The following is a 17,632-nucleotide window of genomic DNA, read 5'->3' on the forward strand; positions in this document are numbered from 1 at the left end:
GAGACATTACCTCGCAGTGAGGGCTGGATGGCTGTAGTGGCTATGGTCATAATAGAAGCATGGGGCTGGTAGTAGCACTTTATAGTAGGCCATATGCTGAACTGGATGTTTCATAGCCTGATTTCTGTGTGCATACATGGATCAAGTTGCTGGAATCTATTATTACCTTTGCAGGTCAGTTTTGAGGCAATTATTCATGCCAGTAAGAGGTGACATGACTCTTCAACAGAAACCAAAAATAAAAATATTTGTCCAAATTTGTGGTTTAACACTGGGATGAATTTGGCCCAACTCCACTGAATTCATTAGGATTGACCCAGAGATTAATTTTGACCAGTGACATTGCAAAAGCTTTTTTTCAGACCACACAAGGCTTGAAATAAGCATGGCTTTGTGAGGAAAAGCATCCTTCAGATTTTCGGATTTGCTGCCTGACTGACACAGCCTGATGTGGCTTATCACATGGCTTGTCATCTGAAAATAGCTGCGAAAACAAAAGCAGGGTTCTGGAAGTTAATGCTAAGGAAACCAGTATTAAGAGCTGACCAAGAAAAATGCATGCTTTTAAAGATGAATTTCTCTTCCCCTCCTCACCTCCCATTCCCATTCCACTTAACAAGAACATAATAATAATAATTAATAATAAATAAAAAATCTGCATACTAGAAACTTGACAGATGATAAACCCTCAGCAGAGGAGACAGTTTTTTTCCACTGCCTATAGAGAGGAAAAGTACAGAGTATATTGCTCTGGCTCATGTCTAGTCCTAACCTCTTAATGGAGTATAAGACAAATAATTAATGAAGCCAGTGTGCAGATTCATAAGATCTCAAATACAATCATCTTATGTAGTTTCAGAGATCACTTATGGTACTTAGCAGCTCAGAGCCATTCATTCTCAATAATCCAAGTTTTCTGGTTTTGTTTTTATCATGCAAGTCGCTTTTTTTTTTTTGGGGGGGGAAGTTCCTACTTTTCTAACTTCTTAATTTGCTCTTCCAAATAATGAACATTTGTGCTCGAATCTAGAAGAACACAAAACTAGAACATGTTCTCCACACAGTGTAATAGTTAAATATAAAGATTTCCTGAAATAAATATTTTAAATAAATGATGTGGTAGTAATAAGATAAGTGGTGAGTCTGTGGAATTCACTGTCATGGGATATTACTAAAGCTGAGTGAGTATTTGACTTTGAAAGAAAATTTTGATTCCCTCATATGCAAGACCCTTTCATGTTTGATTTCTGTGATCATTCAAGTACTTGAACTTTACTAGTATTAATACTAGTAAAGTTCATATTTTAGATATTTAACATTCACTAAAAATTAATTCAAATTGTACATTCAGCTATAAAATTTGCAGTTTGTTTGTTTGTTATTTACATAGGTCATCTAGTCAAGAAGCATAAAGAATAACTTATGTACCTAACCCAAAGCAGGATAAATATTTCAGTTCTGTATATCATTTGACATTTGTGCTATTTACAATATGTAACTAATAGTTGTTTCCTGACTGGATGACTTAAAGGTGCACACTTGATAATTTGAATGTGCAGATAACAGTGGTGCATGCCCACATTTTGCAGGTGAAATTTAGGTTGCCCACATCTGAAAATTAAAAATAGCAGAACTATTAAAAATGCTATTAATGCTTAAAACAATATTGTGGTCAAATCAGTACTAGCAAGGTCATCTGATATGTGCTCCTTCACCACCACCCTGGATATTTTTTAAAATAAATTGTTGAAAAACAAACTAGAAAATATTACATTATAATCCTTTCTCAAAGTTTTTTGTTTTAAGTGAATGATATGTATGCTAAAATTACCTATAATCAGTAAAGACAAATAAGAAAAGAACCACATGTTTAACTGAAAGGCGTTTCTGTGCTAGAAGTGTGTCCTCTTGTGAATAGAACCTTTTAAACTAGCAACAATTCTTTCAGGATTTACGTTGTAATTATTTTTTTTCCCAGAATGTATAATTTGGCTGCAAATGTCCCAGAACCTTTTAATAGATTCATAGCTTTTAAGATCAGATGCCAACGCCAAATACCCATTTCAGTCAGCTAGCCTGACCTCCTGCATAATCCTGCGGAGGAGCGTCAGATGTCCAATCTGTGTGGAACCTTGCAAACAAAGAGAATGAATCAATAATGCTAATATGTAGGAATTTTTATTTTCAAAGCTCTCTACAAACGTCAACATTTCTAACTCTGGACAAGGCATATTATTATCATCCTCATTTTGTAGATGAGGAAACTGAGACCAAGATATTAAGTGGTATATCTAAAAATCACAAAGGCTGTTGCTACTGGAATTAGAAACTTTGTCTGCCAGTGAGGCTAGACCACACCTTGCTCAAAATAGTGAATATTCTCTTGCCCGGTGTTTTATTATAATAGTGTTATTTTGGTGCCCAAGATTCCTTTTGTTATGGCTGTATTACTACCTGTGTGCCCTTCTATAGCTGATGTCTTAGAAAGTTCTGGCTACCCATTTAAACCAGCCTTCACCTTCCTTGCAAAGTTATTCTTTCTCTTGGGTGCTCACTAAGATTTCTCAGCATGGCTGTAGCAAGCTTAATTTGTTTCTGTGAAATAAGCTTCAGCAACATGTCAAGTCTGTGATGTCTGGGAGAAAAATAACTACAAAACCCTATTAAAAACATAAACCTATAAAAATGTGTCATCTAGAAATATTTATTTTTCAATTATTTTGAAGGGCAATTGTTCTTTTTCGGCTCTGTGCATGATAGAAGTATGAAAAGGGGCTTTTTTCTCTTAAAGTTTCCATCTAGTCAGCAGCCTGAGGGAGGGGATAAGTACAGAAGGAAAATAAAGTAATTAAAATGCAAACAAAGCTTAAAAAGAGACTTTAGTCCCTCCCCCTCCACCCCCACAGTCTTTTTGTCCCTATCTGAGCTGAATATTTTAGCATGTGGCTCAGCGCCTTACACTCCTTCACCCTCCATCTTCCTTGCTACTAGACAAGATTTTTTTTATTCAGTATATAATTTTCAGCCTGCTGCACTGATGTGACAATTTTCAAAATGTAGTAAGCACTCATTTGCAAGCTTGGTTTAGGCAGGTTCTACAGTAATTTCATTTAATTGAAGGCAACACAGCTGAAGTACTTCCATTGCATAGCCTGTCTACCTGGTTTATTTCAACTTCTATGCTAACATTTTTGCCCTTGTTTTCTTTGTCAGCTGTATCTTAATGAAATCTCATTGGCCCCAGCCCCTCTGCTAACATATTATTTAGTTTGTTAATAAAGCTCAGCCCAAAAAATGAAAAAATGTAAAAAAAAAAAAACAAGTGAAAGTGAATCGGTCATTTGCTAACTGGGCTTCACTTTCACAAGCTCTTCAGGATTTTCTACTCATCAGCCCCAGTTAGAGATCTGTTATCTGTACAAAGCTTGGGTAAAATAAGATAGGGCTGGAACATTCATCCATCTCTTGAATGCAACCAGATTATTTTTTGAACAGTAGTAAAAGATTGGTAAATCAGCTTTCCCCCACCACATATTACTTCTGTTACAACCTCTCTTTTGGGGACTTTCCACGTCTGGCACAGCCAGCTGGGATGTGATCAGTCAGAAGTGATTTTCTCCAGAACACAGATGAAAGGCATCTGAGATCATTAAGGGATATTTCCCTGCCAAATTTTAACTTTCATCTAGCCAAATTTGGCACCAGAGCTAATGCTGTTGTTGTTTTTTGTTTGTTTTGTTTTGTTTTTGTTTTTTAATAAATCAAACTTGGTAGCACACTTGGAAAAGTGTGGTGTGTTCATCTCTTCTTAGTTCTCAAAACAGCTAAACTTTCTTTGTTCTAACTTTTGTTGCTTTTGGTTAAAAAAGAAAAATCTACCCTCATGCAGAGCCCAGATCTGGAAACTACTCATTCTGAGAGGATAAGTTAGGGAGCCTGCATACAGAGTCTTACAATGAATATATTTGGCTGCCTTAACTTTAGCTGCCAATTATCACTGGCTATAATATATATATTAAACATAATTATTCCTCCATTTCTTGTTTTCCTGTCCTTCAGCCCATTTAGTTTTTTCTTATTGTATTATATTGGTGTAATTTTCCCTGTTTTCAGTGTCCTTTCCTTATTCTTTTTCCATTTCCCTCCCTCTTTTTTCCTCTTTATTGCATTTTTTCCTTCCACCTCCCTCTTCCCTGTGTTTTTTGGTCTTTTCCTCCATTCATCTTTCCTTAATTCACTTATTTTAAAACTTCCATTTAACCTCATTTCTCTTTTAGTCTGTCCCCTTTGACAGTCCCTCCTTCTTGCATTTCCTTCAACTTCTGATCTCATACTTTACTTCCACAAATATATTCACTTTTCTTGTTCATTGTCACTCCATTCTAGTATGTCTTCCTGCTTATGTCACAGTACAGTGTTACACGTGTTTTATACATCCGCCCTTTCTTTGGTTCCCCATTTGGCATCTGTTTTCTTTCTGTTCCCCGTGCTCTACTGTGGTGAAGGAATGCAAACAAGTGTGGTCTCTTTCTCTTGGGACAGAATTGGGAGAAAAGGTTTGTTGCCTGATCTGTTAATTAATTCTGATTATTCAGGATTTCTAGTTAGCACTCTGAAATTTGGTAGGTTCTTGTGCCAAGATCAGGCCCAGTATTCTTGGGTTTATTATTTACTTAAGAGCCCCGGTGGGCACAGCAGTGACAACACCACTCAGACTCTGGGAAGGCCTTTTGTAATTGCAAAATTTTTATCGTCACTGTGATTAGTCCTATAAGTAAAACAATCCAAACAAGCAATCTTGAACCATTACACTTGTATATTCTCTCTGTCCTTAGGAGGATCTCAAATTGTTGAGACAAATCCTAGTCTGACTCTGGCATGCCAATAAATAGCTTCTATAGCTTGACCCATGGCTGAATGTTTTATAGGCATTGGTATCCATCATGCATATGCATGAGTGATTCCTCCCTCCTTCCTATCTTAACTTCCTCACCCTCATAATATTGCAGTGTCCTTATCCAATAGGTTAGTATATTAATTAATTTAACCTTTTTTGCATGTATGTCAGTTAGTTATGATAGCTACCTGAGGTTAGACATCTGATGATGTTTTCCTCCAAAAATACTCTAAGTTGGAACAAACTGCCTTTTTGCGGTTACCTGTCAGCAGTGTATGCTTAATAACTTGTGATTATTGCAAAACAAGCAAAAGTCTTATGCCATCTTGTGACTTAGGGTCACTGTTAGTTTACTTACTTATGCTAACTTCATTAAGCAACTTATCCTGCTAAGACTGTAAAGCCTTATTCTTATAGTAAGCACTTAAGCTAATTCTTATAGGCCAGGGCCTGCAGGTCTCTTGTTTTCTGCCTTATTATTCTTATCTGTTTACCTTAGTTATAATCAGCATGGTGCTACAGGCAACAGATTCCACATGGTTTATGTTATCCTACGTGGTGAGGGTTTCTGTTGGGGAAAGATTGATGGTTTTAGGAGGCTTCCTGGTTGTGCACGGATCACTAGCTTTCTGCTCCTGGGTACAGCTGCTGAGTTATCAGATCAGTTTCTCTGGTTTATGACACTGATAGGCTGGGAGCACAAGGTGCCTTGGCAAAATACATGTGTTGCAGTCAGGGGAAAATATTTCTTGGTATTTCAGAGGGCCACAATAAACAGGCCCATGGGCCATGAGGTGGTATGAATACCAAAGATTTAGGCCACCGTCAAGAAAAAATCAGTGCTGACAAAACCTGCTCTTCTCCATCTCATTTGACCTCTCTGTAGTATGTACTTGGAGATGCAGTGGCACATTCATCCCCAGAGTAAGCTCATAAAAACTTTTATTTTGGCCAAATATCTTCAGTGTTGAGTGATGACATTGTAATAAGCAGAAGAATGCTATCTAGTGTCACCATTGTTGGGTGCCTTAAACAAATAGAATAAAATGAAACTTGGAACAGATCCCAGATTAAACATCTGCTTCTCTAATTTAACTTTTCCTACAGTGAGGATGACCAGAATTGTCGAATACACTTATTTGCAGTGGGTGTACTGCTCCATCTGAAATAATGTACCGGATCGTCTAAAAATATGGCTGCCGGCTGGTTTGCTAACTAGCAAATATAAGATGAATTATGTCTGCCTGTTCCAGCAACATACTGCTGAATGCGTGCCACTTTTTAATCCCTCTGCTGAATATGCCACCTGTCCATTGTTTGGTTTAAAAGGTGTAGAGAGGGAAGGAGGGATGGAAGGAGGAAGTAAGAAGGATTAATTTTCTTAGCATTGCTTATATTTCCGCATTTCCATCTCCTGTTTGTGGACCAAGTCCTATGAAACACTGAATGCCTTTAACTTCTAGTGAAGTAAATGGGAGTGGGAGGCAGTGGCTCAGTGACTCTCAGAATCTGGCCCTTGTGATTTGTTTTCCTGTTTTGTAATGTGGCATTAGATATTGCTGAGATAAAAGTAGATAGAATCCTCAATTGTCATTTTTGGAGGTGAACTTCTGGAACTGCCCAGCCTTCACTTTTTAAGTAATGGAATGGCTGGTGGCCTGTTTGCTTGATGGTATTTTGACCACACGTGCCGACTAAGAGGAGGTATTTTAGTACCTGTCATGTTTTGTTTGGTCTGGGGGGTTGAAATAACCTTTGACAAGCCTTCTGTTTACATCTTTTTCACTTCTCAGTGCAGGCTGGCATGGTATTAGAGAAAAGTGATTGTATTTAAGTGCTGTGAACTCTCATGATTTCATTGCAAGTTTTGAGATTTTGTTTTCCTTAATTGTGAGAAGCTAAGTTTTAATTTATTTTTAAAGAAAGAGCATGTCCACACGGAGGCTTGGTGTGCAACAAACTTAAGATTTCCTTGCAGTTTCAGCTGGAGAATGCACACTAGCCTGTCATGCACTAAGTCACTATGTGGCTCTGACTAATGTGCATTACAAGCTTTGAAGGCACGGGAGCAGGGTCCATGTGGCCAGGTGGTGCTCAGCACAGTAAAGCACTGTAGATTTACACCCTTCCGTGCTGTGCACTAACTAACCATGTAGACAAGCCCTAAGTCTCTAGCCCTTTTGGTTGCAAAAGGAAACTTGACCTGAGTGTCCTATAAAGGTTCAAAAAGCAGAAGGCCAAATAAAAAGAACCCCAAATGTATTATTATTTTTTTTAAAAAAAAACCATCATGATATTTAAGCCAACCTCCACAAAAAGGAAGTAAGGAAGCGGAGGTTACTGCTCACATACAAGATGATTCAGGACAGGTTTTAATGCATGCTAAAGTGTTCCAAAAAGGAGCTAGCTACTGAGTTCTGTGCATGATAGGGGCTGGGTCCTGACTGTGCTCCCAAGCCAGCAGATCAAACCCTTTGGAGCTGTGGAACACAGGGAGGAATGTGAGCAGTGCCCTTGCCTGTTGCTCAAGGGAAGAGCTAAGAGAAGTATATTTCCTGTGGTGGTCAGAAGGGTTTTTTGTATAGAAGAGGCTTCCATTGCCCGTTATACTCCCCCAGATAAGCAGCACAACTGTGCTTCTAGTCATATATCACCAGTGGAAGGAAGGAAGCCACCTTTCTGGTAGCAAGCAGTAGCCAACTTTCAGAGAGCATGCTACACAATGATGTAGGAGGGGAAGTTTGGTTCAGGACACCAAGGTAGACCCCTTTGCTGATGAAAAATACAGTGGGATCCTTATTGTCCATGTGGAGAAGTCACTGCATTTTCCCTTTGTTGCTGTTAGTTTAAAAGTTTCATTCAAAAGCCATTATGTTGTTAAACTGCAAGGAGCTCAGAGCACGCCTACACTGCAGCCACTACAGCAGCCCATGTATGGGGCTGGGGTTGCAGCTGTGCCCTTTGTAGTAGTGTAGTGTAGATGCTTTTTACACCAACGGAAGAGGTTTTTCCATTGACCTAGTTAATCTGTCTCTCCAAAAGGTGGTAGCAAGCATTTTTCTGTTGACATAGCCACATCTACACTGGGGATTAGGTCAGCCTAATTACAGTGCTCAGGACATGAAATCTTGCATAGCCCATAGCGATGTAGCTAGGTCAGGGGTGGGTAAACTATGGCCCGGGGGTCGCATCTGGCTCTTCAGATGTTTTAATCTGGCCCTCGAACTCCAGACAGGGAGCGGGGTCTGGGGCTTGCTCTGCTCCGCACGCGCCGTGGCTCTGTGCGGCTCCCAGAAGCAGCGGCATGTCCCCACTCCGACTCCTATTTATAGAGGCAGACAGAGGGCTCCACACACTGCCCCTGCCTCAAATGCTGCCCTCACAGCTCCCAGTGGCCAGGAACTGAGCATTCATGGCCCGCCATACAATTTCCATACTCAGATGTGGCCCTCGGGTCAAAAAGTTTGCCCACCCCAGAGCTAGGTCAATCTAATTTTTACATGTAGACCAGGTCTCACTTTATCTGCCTTGGAAGGTAAAGAGTCTGGGTGGAGTTTGCTGGGATTTGAACATTGGCTTCGTGGACTCTAGGAATTTCAAACCTGAGACTTCTGACATCACAGCTGTGTTGATCAGGATGTGAAGAGCTGTACTCCTTGACCAATGTAGCTATGCCACCTGAAATCGCTAGTGTAGTTGCAGCTATACAGGCAGAACTGTGCTTTTATGGGTAGAGCTTGTTTTGCTCATGGGGTGTGGTCAGTGGTGAGCTGCAGCCGGTTTGCACCGGTTCGCGAGAACCGGTTGTTAAATTTAGAAGCCCCTTTAGAACCGGTTGTTCCTGGAGGGACAACTAGTTCCAAAGGGGCTTTTAAATTTAACAAAAGCTCTAGCAGCTCCCTACCCTTCCCCCGGCCCCAGCTCACCTTACTCCACCTCTCCCTCCTCTTCTGAAGCTCCTCCGGCTTCTCCTCTCCCTCCCCAGCTTCCTGTGAATCAGCTGTTCGCGCGGGAAGCCTGGGAGGGCTGAGAAGGCTTTCACCAGGTGAGCTGGGGCCAGGGGGTGGGGGCGCCAGCGGGAGGAGGGATCCAGGCGCCGCGCCGCCAGGCGAGGTCGCGGCCGGACCCTGGGGCCGGGCGGCGCGGCTCCTGCCCCCCGGGTCCAGCTGCGACCTCGCCGGGCAGTGCAGCGCGGCAGTCAGGGGACAGGGAAGGGGGGTGGATAGGGCACGGGTCCCGGGGGGGGGGAGGAGTGTCAAGGAACATGGGGGGTTGGATGGGGCAGGGGTCCCGGGGGGGGCATGACCCCCTCATGGGGTGAGGAGGAGGGAACCGGTTGTTAATATTTTGGCAGCTCATCACTGGGTGTGGTTTTATTGTACTGTATTGTAGAAAAACTTTGCTGATGGCTGTTTCCACTAGGATGCTTTGAAAGTGTAGCATACTGGTATTCCTATACTGGTCAAGTGCTTCTAGTATAGACATGGCATTAACCTACTAAACCATTCCCTCTCACAGTGTTTAAACTATATGATTCAATATGTAACATTTTAGGTGTGGAAATCTCTTCTACAGGCTAATTCTGAACAAGCTGTCAACATAGATTTAAAATTAGGGCCCTACTGAATTCACAGCCATGAAAAACACGTCCCGGACTGTGAAATCAGACCTCCTCCATGAAATCTAGCTATTGGAGGGGAGGGGGGAAGGGGCAGGGTTGGGAGTGCCCCAGCCGGGGGCTCATACCATTTACCAGGTGCTAGGCTGGGGAGGGGCAGGACTTCCTCTTCCCCTCCATGGCTGCTGTTGGGGGAGAAGGGGAGATCAGACCCACCTCCGAGTATCTCCCCCAGCTGAAGGAAGCCCAGCTCTGAAGGCAGCACAGAAGTGATGGTGGCAATCCTGCGACCTCCTAACAATAGCTTTGCGTCCCCCTTCTGTCCCCTTTTGGGTCAGGACCCCCACCTTTATACCACCATGAAATTTCAGATGTAAACATCTGAAAATGTGAAACTGACCAATTTTAAAACCCTCTGGCTGTGAAATTGATCAAAATGGACTGTGAATATAGCAGGGTCCTAGATATAATGAAGGTGTAAGAGATCTCATGAGGACTGATATTAGTTCCACCATATTTATGTGCTATTCAGGGAGATACTATAAGCTAGGTGGGATAGTCTCATTTTTCCTAGGGATGGATGTGCAGTAAAATTCTCCAGGTACTCGTCAGAATTCAAGGTATAGGATCATTATTTCTTTCCAGATACCAAGCTCTTTTTATGTGATATCTAGAGAAGTAGTGAATCCTTCAGCCAGATTCTTCAGATCAGTACTTCTCTAGATATCACGTAAATCAGATCCGCATCTGAGTTAAGATTCTGAACCTTCTGTTCCCCTTGAAAAATTCAGATGGGTTTGGTTCTGGGGTTCAGTTCATTTGCTAAGTCTACTTGCTATTAAGTTACTTTCTTTTTTGCTTGAAACATTCTGTTTTGTAAAAAAATCCTGCAAGGAAGAGGTAGCTGTTTCATGTTAGTGAGTAAAGCTGAGGCATCAAATAGGGCTTAGTCAAATATTCAGTTATTTTTGTTTTTTTTCTAAGGAGACATTGGTAAGCTTGCAAACGAGGATGACTTAATTTGATTTCCAAGATCTGAGTGCCTCTTGAAATGAAAAGGCCTACTCTTCTGTAAACCTGAAATTAGGTTACAATAATGCTTCAAAACTGATGTAATAAAATTGCTCCTCGATAATGTTGTTGCTATGAAATTTATTTTAAAAATCCTCTCTAACTTTCTTTGCTCTGAGTTACATATATCTTTGCACCTCGAGGCCCTGTTCTCTGATGGTTTTGTATATTGTTTACTTTATAAGAGGGACAAAGATGTGGGGCAGAGTGTGTGTGAGAGGAAAAAAACTAGGAAATTTGAGTTTTGTATTAAAATATAACCATCTTCTGAGGTAAGGTTCTTGCAAAACTCAGCACTCACTATGTACCATGTCCTTACCCTTGACTCATGGAGATTTTTAAACCTGTTAATGTGCAAAGTTACCTTGCAGAGTGACAGTGCTGCTGTCTGCCTTCATTTACAATCTAGAAGCAGCATTTATAGCTATATTTCTCTTGCATTGGTCTCCTTTCACTGAGTGTCTGGTCCTTTGACATGCTGAAAACCCTCAATGCCTCATTCATTCATTCATTCATGCCCGTCACCCCAACCGGGGTATGGGCCGCCAACCACAGATCTCCAGAGTCTTCTATCCTGGGCCATTCGCTCTAGCTGGTTCCAGGTATAGCCCATTGAAGTAAATTGGAGTTGAGGATGTTCAGCACCTCACACAATTAAGCCCTATGTTAATCACCATATTATTATGACTTCCTCAAGCCACTCTGCTACGTTTTGCCATAGCAAAAGCAAATAAGCTGCAAACATAGCTATGCTTGGACGCCACACTTATCTGACACTCCTTAAACCTCTCCTCCAAAACGCCTCCATGTCTAATGCTGCTCTGTTTTATCTATATGGGTATCTATTCTACTTCATACAAGTACTGATTGTTGGCATTATCCCACCTACCAAAAAGAAAGATTCGCTCAAAATACATAGTTTGAATATTCTGTAATTCCTCAGTTTCCCTGATTCTAGTACTGTTATTTATGTAGTCTGATTTTCTTTTACTATCATGGTGCCTCTCCTCTCTCATATATATATATATATATATATATATATATATATAAATCTTTACCCTCCAAAATTATTCATTTTATAACTTTTCAGACAGCAGAGCTAGATGTCTGAATGGATCTACCCGGATCACAGCTGGACACAAGATTGATTTATGTACAAAAGAAAGGGTGTATGCAGGGGCGGCTCCAGGCCCCAGCACGCCAAGCGCGTGCTTGGGGCGGCAAGCCGTGGGGGGCACTCTGCCGGCGCCACAAGAGCGGCAGGCAGGCTGCCTCCGGCGGCTTGCCTGCGGAGGGTCCGCTGGTCCCCCGGCTTCGGCAGGCAAACCGCCGGAGGCAGCCTGCCTGCCGTGCTTGGGGCGGCAAAATCCCTAGAGCCGCCCCGGGTGTATGTCAGGCTCACCTTTTACTGAAGAAGAAAATAAGATTTAGTAGATTTTCATTAGGTTGTGTTTTAATTTAGTTTAAGACAAAATTGCAGTTTCCAAAAACTAATAATTTAAAACACATCGGTGCTTAATTTCCATTTCTCTCTAAACGGTCCTTCTGCCAGGGCACATGTAGACATGTGTGGCCAAGTTGGATGAACTTGATTGTATTTCCAGGCATGTTAAGAAAGCGAGGCAAAATATCTGCTCAGATACTGAAGTTGTTCACCTACTTTTCTCAAAAGGCTTGTGCATGGCACAGACATAAAAGGGCAAATTTTTCATTGGAGACATCCCACAGTCTGCAGGTGAGCCAGGCACATATACACACGTGTGCTTATTTGTGTCAGCAATGATGCAACATCATAGTGGCACATCACAACAATTGCATGAATAACTACCAAATTTACAACAGTGTATTTAGAGATGGCAGCATAACAATTATGCATGCAAATAGCATTTAGGTATCTAAATTCTTGCCCACATTTGTATGATACAATTATTACTCTACATATGTAAATTTTAAATACAATAGTGAATGGACAATATACATTATTTCAAAGCAATTTTAGACCAAATATTAGCTAACTAAATTGCGTGTATGACGGGTTAGATCACAGAAACTCCCTTGGGAGCTGCCACCTGATGTGCCAAGACTTCCTCCTGCTTTCCCTGCCAGCTTGGGACCCCAGCATCCCATCTTGCTGAGCCAGACATGCCCGTCTGCTCCAACAAAGACCCTAGGATCTGAATTACTTGCCCCGAAGCTGCAGACTTAACTGAAAGCAGCTTACAGAAGTGTTCTTGTCTTTAACACTCAGATGCCCAACTTCCAAGGGGGTCTAAACCCAAATAAATCAGTTTTACCCTGTATAAAGCTTGAGCAAGTTACTTCACCTCTCTGTTACCTCAGTTTTGCTGTCTGTAAAACGGGGATAGTGATAGTGACCTCCTTTGTGAAACATTTTAAGATCTACTGATGAAGAATGCTGCATTATTAGTATTATTTATTTATCATATACTTTCACCACTTAAACACCATATCTGGCAGGAATACTTAGGTCATTACAAACTTGTGAGGAGTTTATGATAGCTGGCATTAAAAAAAAGATCTGTCTGCCAAAGAGAGAGGGAAAGAGAGAGGGAGAGGGGTATTCTTCTTCTCCCCAAAATGTGGAGTTCTATCCCCCCAAACAAAAACAAAAACAACCCCCCAAAACAAAACAATCCCTCTCCCACCAACAAACAAAACACACATAACAAACAAATAAGAAGCAAATTATCTTGGACGAGTGATAGGTTTCTTTTTGGGCTACAAAGGGAAGGTTTGTCCCATTGGAAAGGACAGATTTCTAGCTTCTCAGCGGGAAATATGACATTGGCTTCTAGCCCTGGGGGGAGCGGAGAGGGTTATGTATGAAAAAAGTATCATGGGTTGGATTCAATCAGAAAAAAGCCTGGCCCTGTTGGGCCCGAGTGGGTTCTGATGACCTTCTCCTGCCTGTTGTCAGCGCCATGGTGGCTGTGTGCCTTGCTCTTGCCAGCCGCCACCTCCTCAGTATGCTGTGTGCGCTGCGGCTTGAGTGTCCCAAGCAGCCGCAGCACCTTTTACTCCACAGCACAGCCAGGGGCAGCAACTGGCAGGAATGAGGAACGCAACTGGCGGCATGCGCAGGCGCTGCTGTGTCAACCCCACAGGTAGGATATGAGGATGTTGGCACTGACTCAGGTGCAAGAGAAAGGGTCAAAGTTGAGTCCAGAAACAACTCAACCCTCTTGGGGTTCTATCAGGCTTAAAAAAATTTGGCCCAAGCAGACCTCCAGGAGGGAGAATAGACTTCCATCTCTCTCTCTTTCTGAGAGAAGCTTGGCTGGGGCCAGGAACTGACTAGACTGCTGCCTGCCAAAGCCTCCCTGAGGAAGGTTGGCCTGACGTGGGACTGTTTGATTTGCTACCAATTACTTGCTAGTTGGTGAGTAAGAATGCTGCAGGCGATGCCCTGCCTGAAAGGGGTGACATCCAATGAAAAATCTTTTGTCTTGTGCACCTGCTGAGGGACCCAGCAGTGGTTTGTCATGTACCCAGGAGCAATCCTTTCACAGTTATGTATAAAGCTTTTATTGGCAATTGTTTGGGTATAACCTGCAAAAGGAGAAGAGCCAAAGACTTCATACAGTTCACTAGGGACCTCACTATTGCCAATCTATTTTAATGCCAGGTGCTCAGATACTGCGGTGAGGGACAGCAGTACAAAACCATAAAATAGATGACCTACATAACTCATTGTTGGCGTTGTCTCTTGTGTGGAATGCAGCCATCTCAATTTCATGCAGATAAAACCTTTATATCAAACCACCACATCATGCATATTCTCTCTCTCTCTCTTTCTCTCTCTCTGGTTGTGTGTATGTCAGAAAAGCACAAAAACGTGTAGTCACTCATTTTATTTGAATCTAGGCATTCAGACAGATTCTTGGTAGTATCAGAAATCATATCAATAATCTTGTTAAATTATAGAATACAGTTATGAGTCTGTCCTATGCTACTTGGGCACCTAAAACCTTCACTGAAATCAAGGAAATTGAGCGACATTGTGTGCAACAGACACACTTGGAAGTGCAAAATACACAAATGTTAGATGTATAATTAGAAATAGATACTAGTGCATATTTATTACCTTCAAAACACATGGTGTGACCACTAGAATCTTCCATTTCTCTAGCTTGGACTGCTCAGGGAATTTCTGTTACATTCAGGTTCTCACAGAGTATTTCAGGGCTTTCAGATTAGTTGCCAAACTACTCCCTCTTGGTTTGCATGTCTTCAAAAGGCAGTGAACAAGGATGACAGAATTTTTAAAATACTGATTTCAGTTTTGGTAAAAGACAGGAAGTTGCTGTTGCTCTGTCTGAAATTTAGATTTAAAAAAAATTAAGTCTTTCAAATATAAATGTTTTGAGAGCAAATGGTACACCAGGGCTTGTATTCTGACCTCTCAGCTCTCTGAAATGGAGTAGTTCTAGTCACAGAGCAGTCGGTGGCATAGGATTCTGACCTTAGAACATCTGGTTCTCGCAAAGAGCACAAATGTTAAAAGTGCTATTGGGTAATTAGAACAAGAATGAAAAATAGGAGGTTTAATGCAAATATCAGGAGGAGAGAGACACATACACTTTCAATGTTGATTTTAAAGTAGAAAAATTGGCAAAATCTAGAAACACGTTTACTATTTTTTAAAGGAATGCCAATGGCATCTGTGGTTCACGCTGCTTGAGTGATCCCATTCTAACTTCTGTTTTCCATTGTGTATAAATCTCTGCAACTTTTACCCTTCAGCCTGAAATTTTCCAGGCTTGGCCTCTGAAGGTGAACATTATAGAAAATTTGAGTGGAAATGGTTTGTCCAATTTGTGATAGACTAAAAATGTTTTGCCTATTGTCCTCCCTCCATGTCTTCTCCCCCCCCACAAATATATCAGTAGGACTACTTAATATGAAGATGAGTTACAAAATCTTGCCCTTAATCATTAAAATAGTGTCTAGAGGATTATCCTAAACTTGTGAGGCATGACCTGACCATGTAGTGGAGGATGGGAGAGAAGTGGGGTTCAGTTATGTGGTGCTTGAGAGAAAGAAGTAAGGCCAGAGACTGGGCTCACTCTGATAAACATTCTGTGTGCTTAGAAGCCACCTCTTAACATCTCCTATGTTCATCAATCCCACCACCCTTCCATGCACTACATTTTCACTTATTTTCATAGCTAGCACACCATTTAATAAATCAGGACAGGTCCTAAAGGCCATGGTGATAGGTGCCTAATAAGTATCTATAATAGATTTATTCTGTATAGTGCAGTATACATTGAGATGCAGTATGTGGAGGGAGAAGTCCTAGCCCTTCCCTGAGTGCAATAAAAATGGGTAGGAAGTTTCCTTACATACGCTCACCTGTGCTAATGCTGGGACCAATCTGGCCCTATACTTTCAAAAAACATACCTCCATTAATAAATTGGTCTCTGCCTGGCTGCAGCTAATTCAATATAGCTTTTCAATAGTGGTATCAGTGTACTGCATCAACATCCATTGGACGCTAAATGCACACCAGCCACTACCTAAGATAGCTATAGTATAATGTAAGACTCACATGGTCATTGTCTACTACAGTGAAAATATATCTGCTTGATTTTAACATTTCATTAACTATATCCAGCAGCATGAGTTCAAAATAAATTAGGATGCTTGGATGCATGAAAAAGGGATTGAAAATATGAAAATGATACTGTGGCATTACGCCCCATATTCTTTATAGTAGTATTATTATGTTACTATGGCATAACTGATGTATTTTATGCAAGATAGGTCATGTAAGATATTGAAAAGGTTATGATTTACTGAATATGATTATCCTATTTGTATGCATGTATCATTTTGGTATCTGAAGTTAGGAATATTGTCTATGCATCTATTACAAGTGTGTTTACAACTGGGGAACGCCCACTAGGCAGAATGCAATCAGTCTAGATGGCTCGCTGGGAAGGGCCATTAGGGAGTACAATAGGTCTTTGAAGATGCTAATCTCCCAATGGGGAGCCTTGCTGAGCATGCTACAAACAGCCTCATGGCTGCTGTGTCCCTACAGGGGCATGTGACCAAGTCACCTGGTGCTGGACTCATAGAATACTACTGTTTTTCCACTGAAAGGCATGGGAACTAAAGTTGGAGACAAAGGGTTCCTGCCATATGCAAAAGCTATTTAGGGCAGGGAAGTGACATCATTGTGGTTCTTTACTGACTTTCTGCCCAAAGGAGACTTTTGGAAACACCTGAGAAACAAGGACTGAACTCAGGATAGAGGGATTTCTAGCCTGTGAAAGGAATACCTGGGGTTTTAAACTGCAAGCAAGTGCAGCTGGCCCTGAAGAATCTCCGCAAACTGCCTTAGCTAACAGTTAGGATGAGAATTTGCTACCCATATCCAATTTCTTTAGTATATTAAGCTTAGATTGCATTTTTGTTTTATTTGCTAGGTAATTTGCTTTGATCTGTTTGCTGTACCTTATAATCACTTAAAATCTATCTTTTGTAGTTAATTTATTTTTGCTTTGTGTAAAAAAAAGTGTGTGAGGGAGTCATAGTAGAAAGCTGTGTATATTCCTCTCCACATGGAAGGAGGGTGAAAATTTCATGAGTTTACACTGTGATGTTCCCTGTGCAGTGCAAGATGGTATAATTTTGTGTTTACCCTTCAAAGGGGGGGGGTGCACTTGAGTAACTGGGCAGTTTCTTAGCTAAACCTTCCCATGCAGAGCTCATCTCAGTCTCTGTGTTTAGCTACAGCTGGGTGTGTCCTTACCTGTGTGTATGCTGATTGAAAGAGCAAGCTTGGAGAGCTTAGCAATTTGCCACAGCAGCACAGTGTGAGAGGGAGCCCAGGCTGGCAGATCGGGGGCCTCAGTGGTACCCTAGTTCCAGGTGGCACCCCAAGGGGAACCTATCACAGATATATTAAAAATGACTCATTCATTTGGACTACTGTGTCCAATTTTTGTTTTTCCTTAAAGAAGTGATAGCAGAAACTAAACAGGACCAGGCAAGATGGATGAAAATGGTTAAAATT

General features: G+C 41.5%; 1 protein-coding gene across 6 annotated transcripts in view; it reads left to right on the plus strand.

Moving 5' to 3' along the window:
- PRR16 (proline rich 16) overlaps positions 1-17,632 on the plus strand; it is a 136,140-nt gene that overhangs the window by 33,501 nt on the left and 85,007 nt on the right. The window contains exon 1 of one of the 6 annotated variants that reach the window (XM_039545559.1): positions 158-174. The exons of the other annotated variants lie outside the window; for them this stretch is intronic. The gene's annotated coding sequence lies outside the window, so the exon portion shown is untranslated. Of the gene's footprint in view, positions 1-157; positions 175-17,632 lie in introns of those variants that run through there. 6 annotated transcript variants of the gene reach the window in all.

This window comes from Mauremys reevesii, linkage group 6 (genome assembly GCF_016161935.1).
Source record: "Mauremys reevesii isolate NIE-2019 linkage group 6, ASM1616193v1, whole genome shotgun sequence".
Lineage (NCBI taxonomy): Eukaryota > Metazoa > Chordata > Testudines > Geoemydidae > Mauremys > Mauremys reevesii.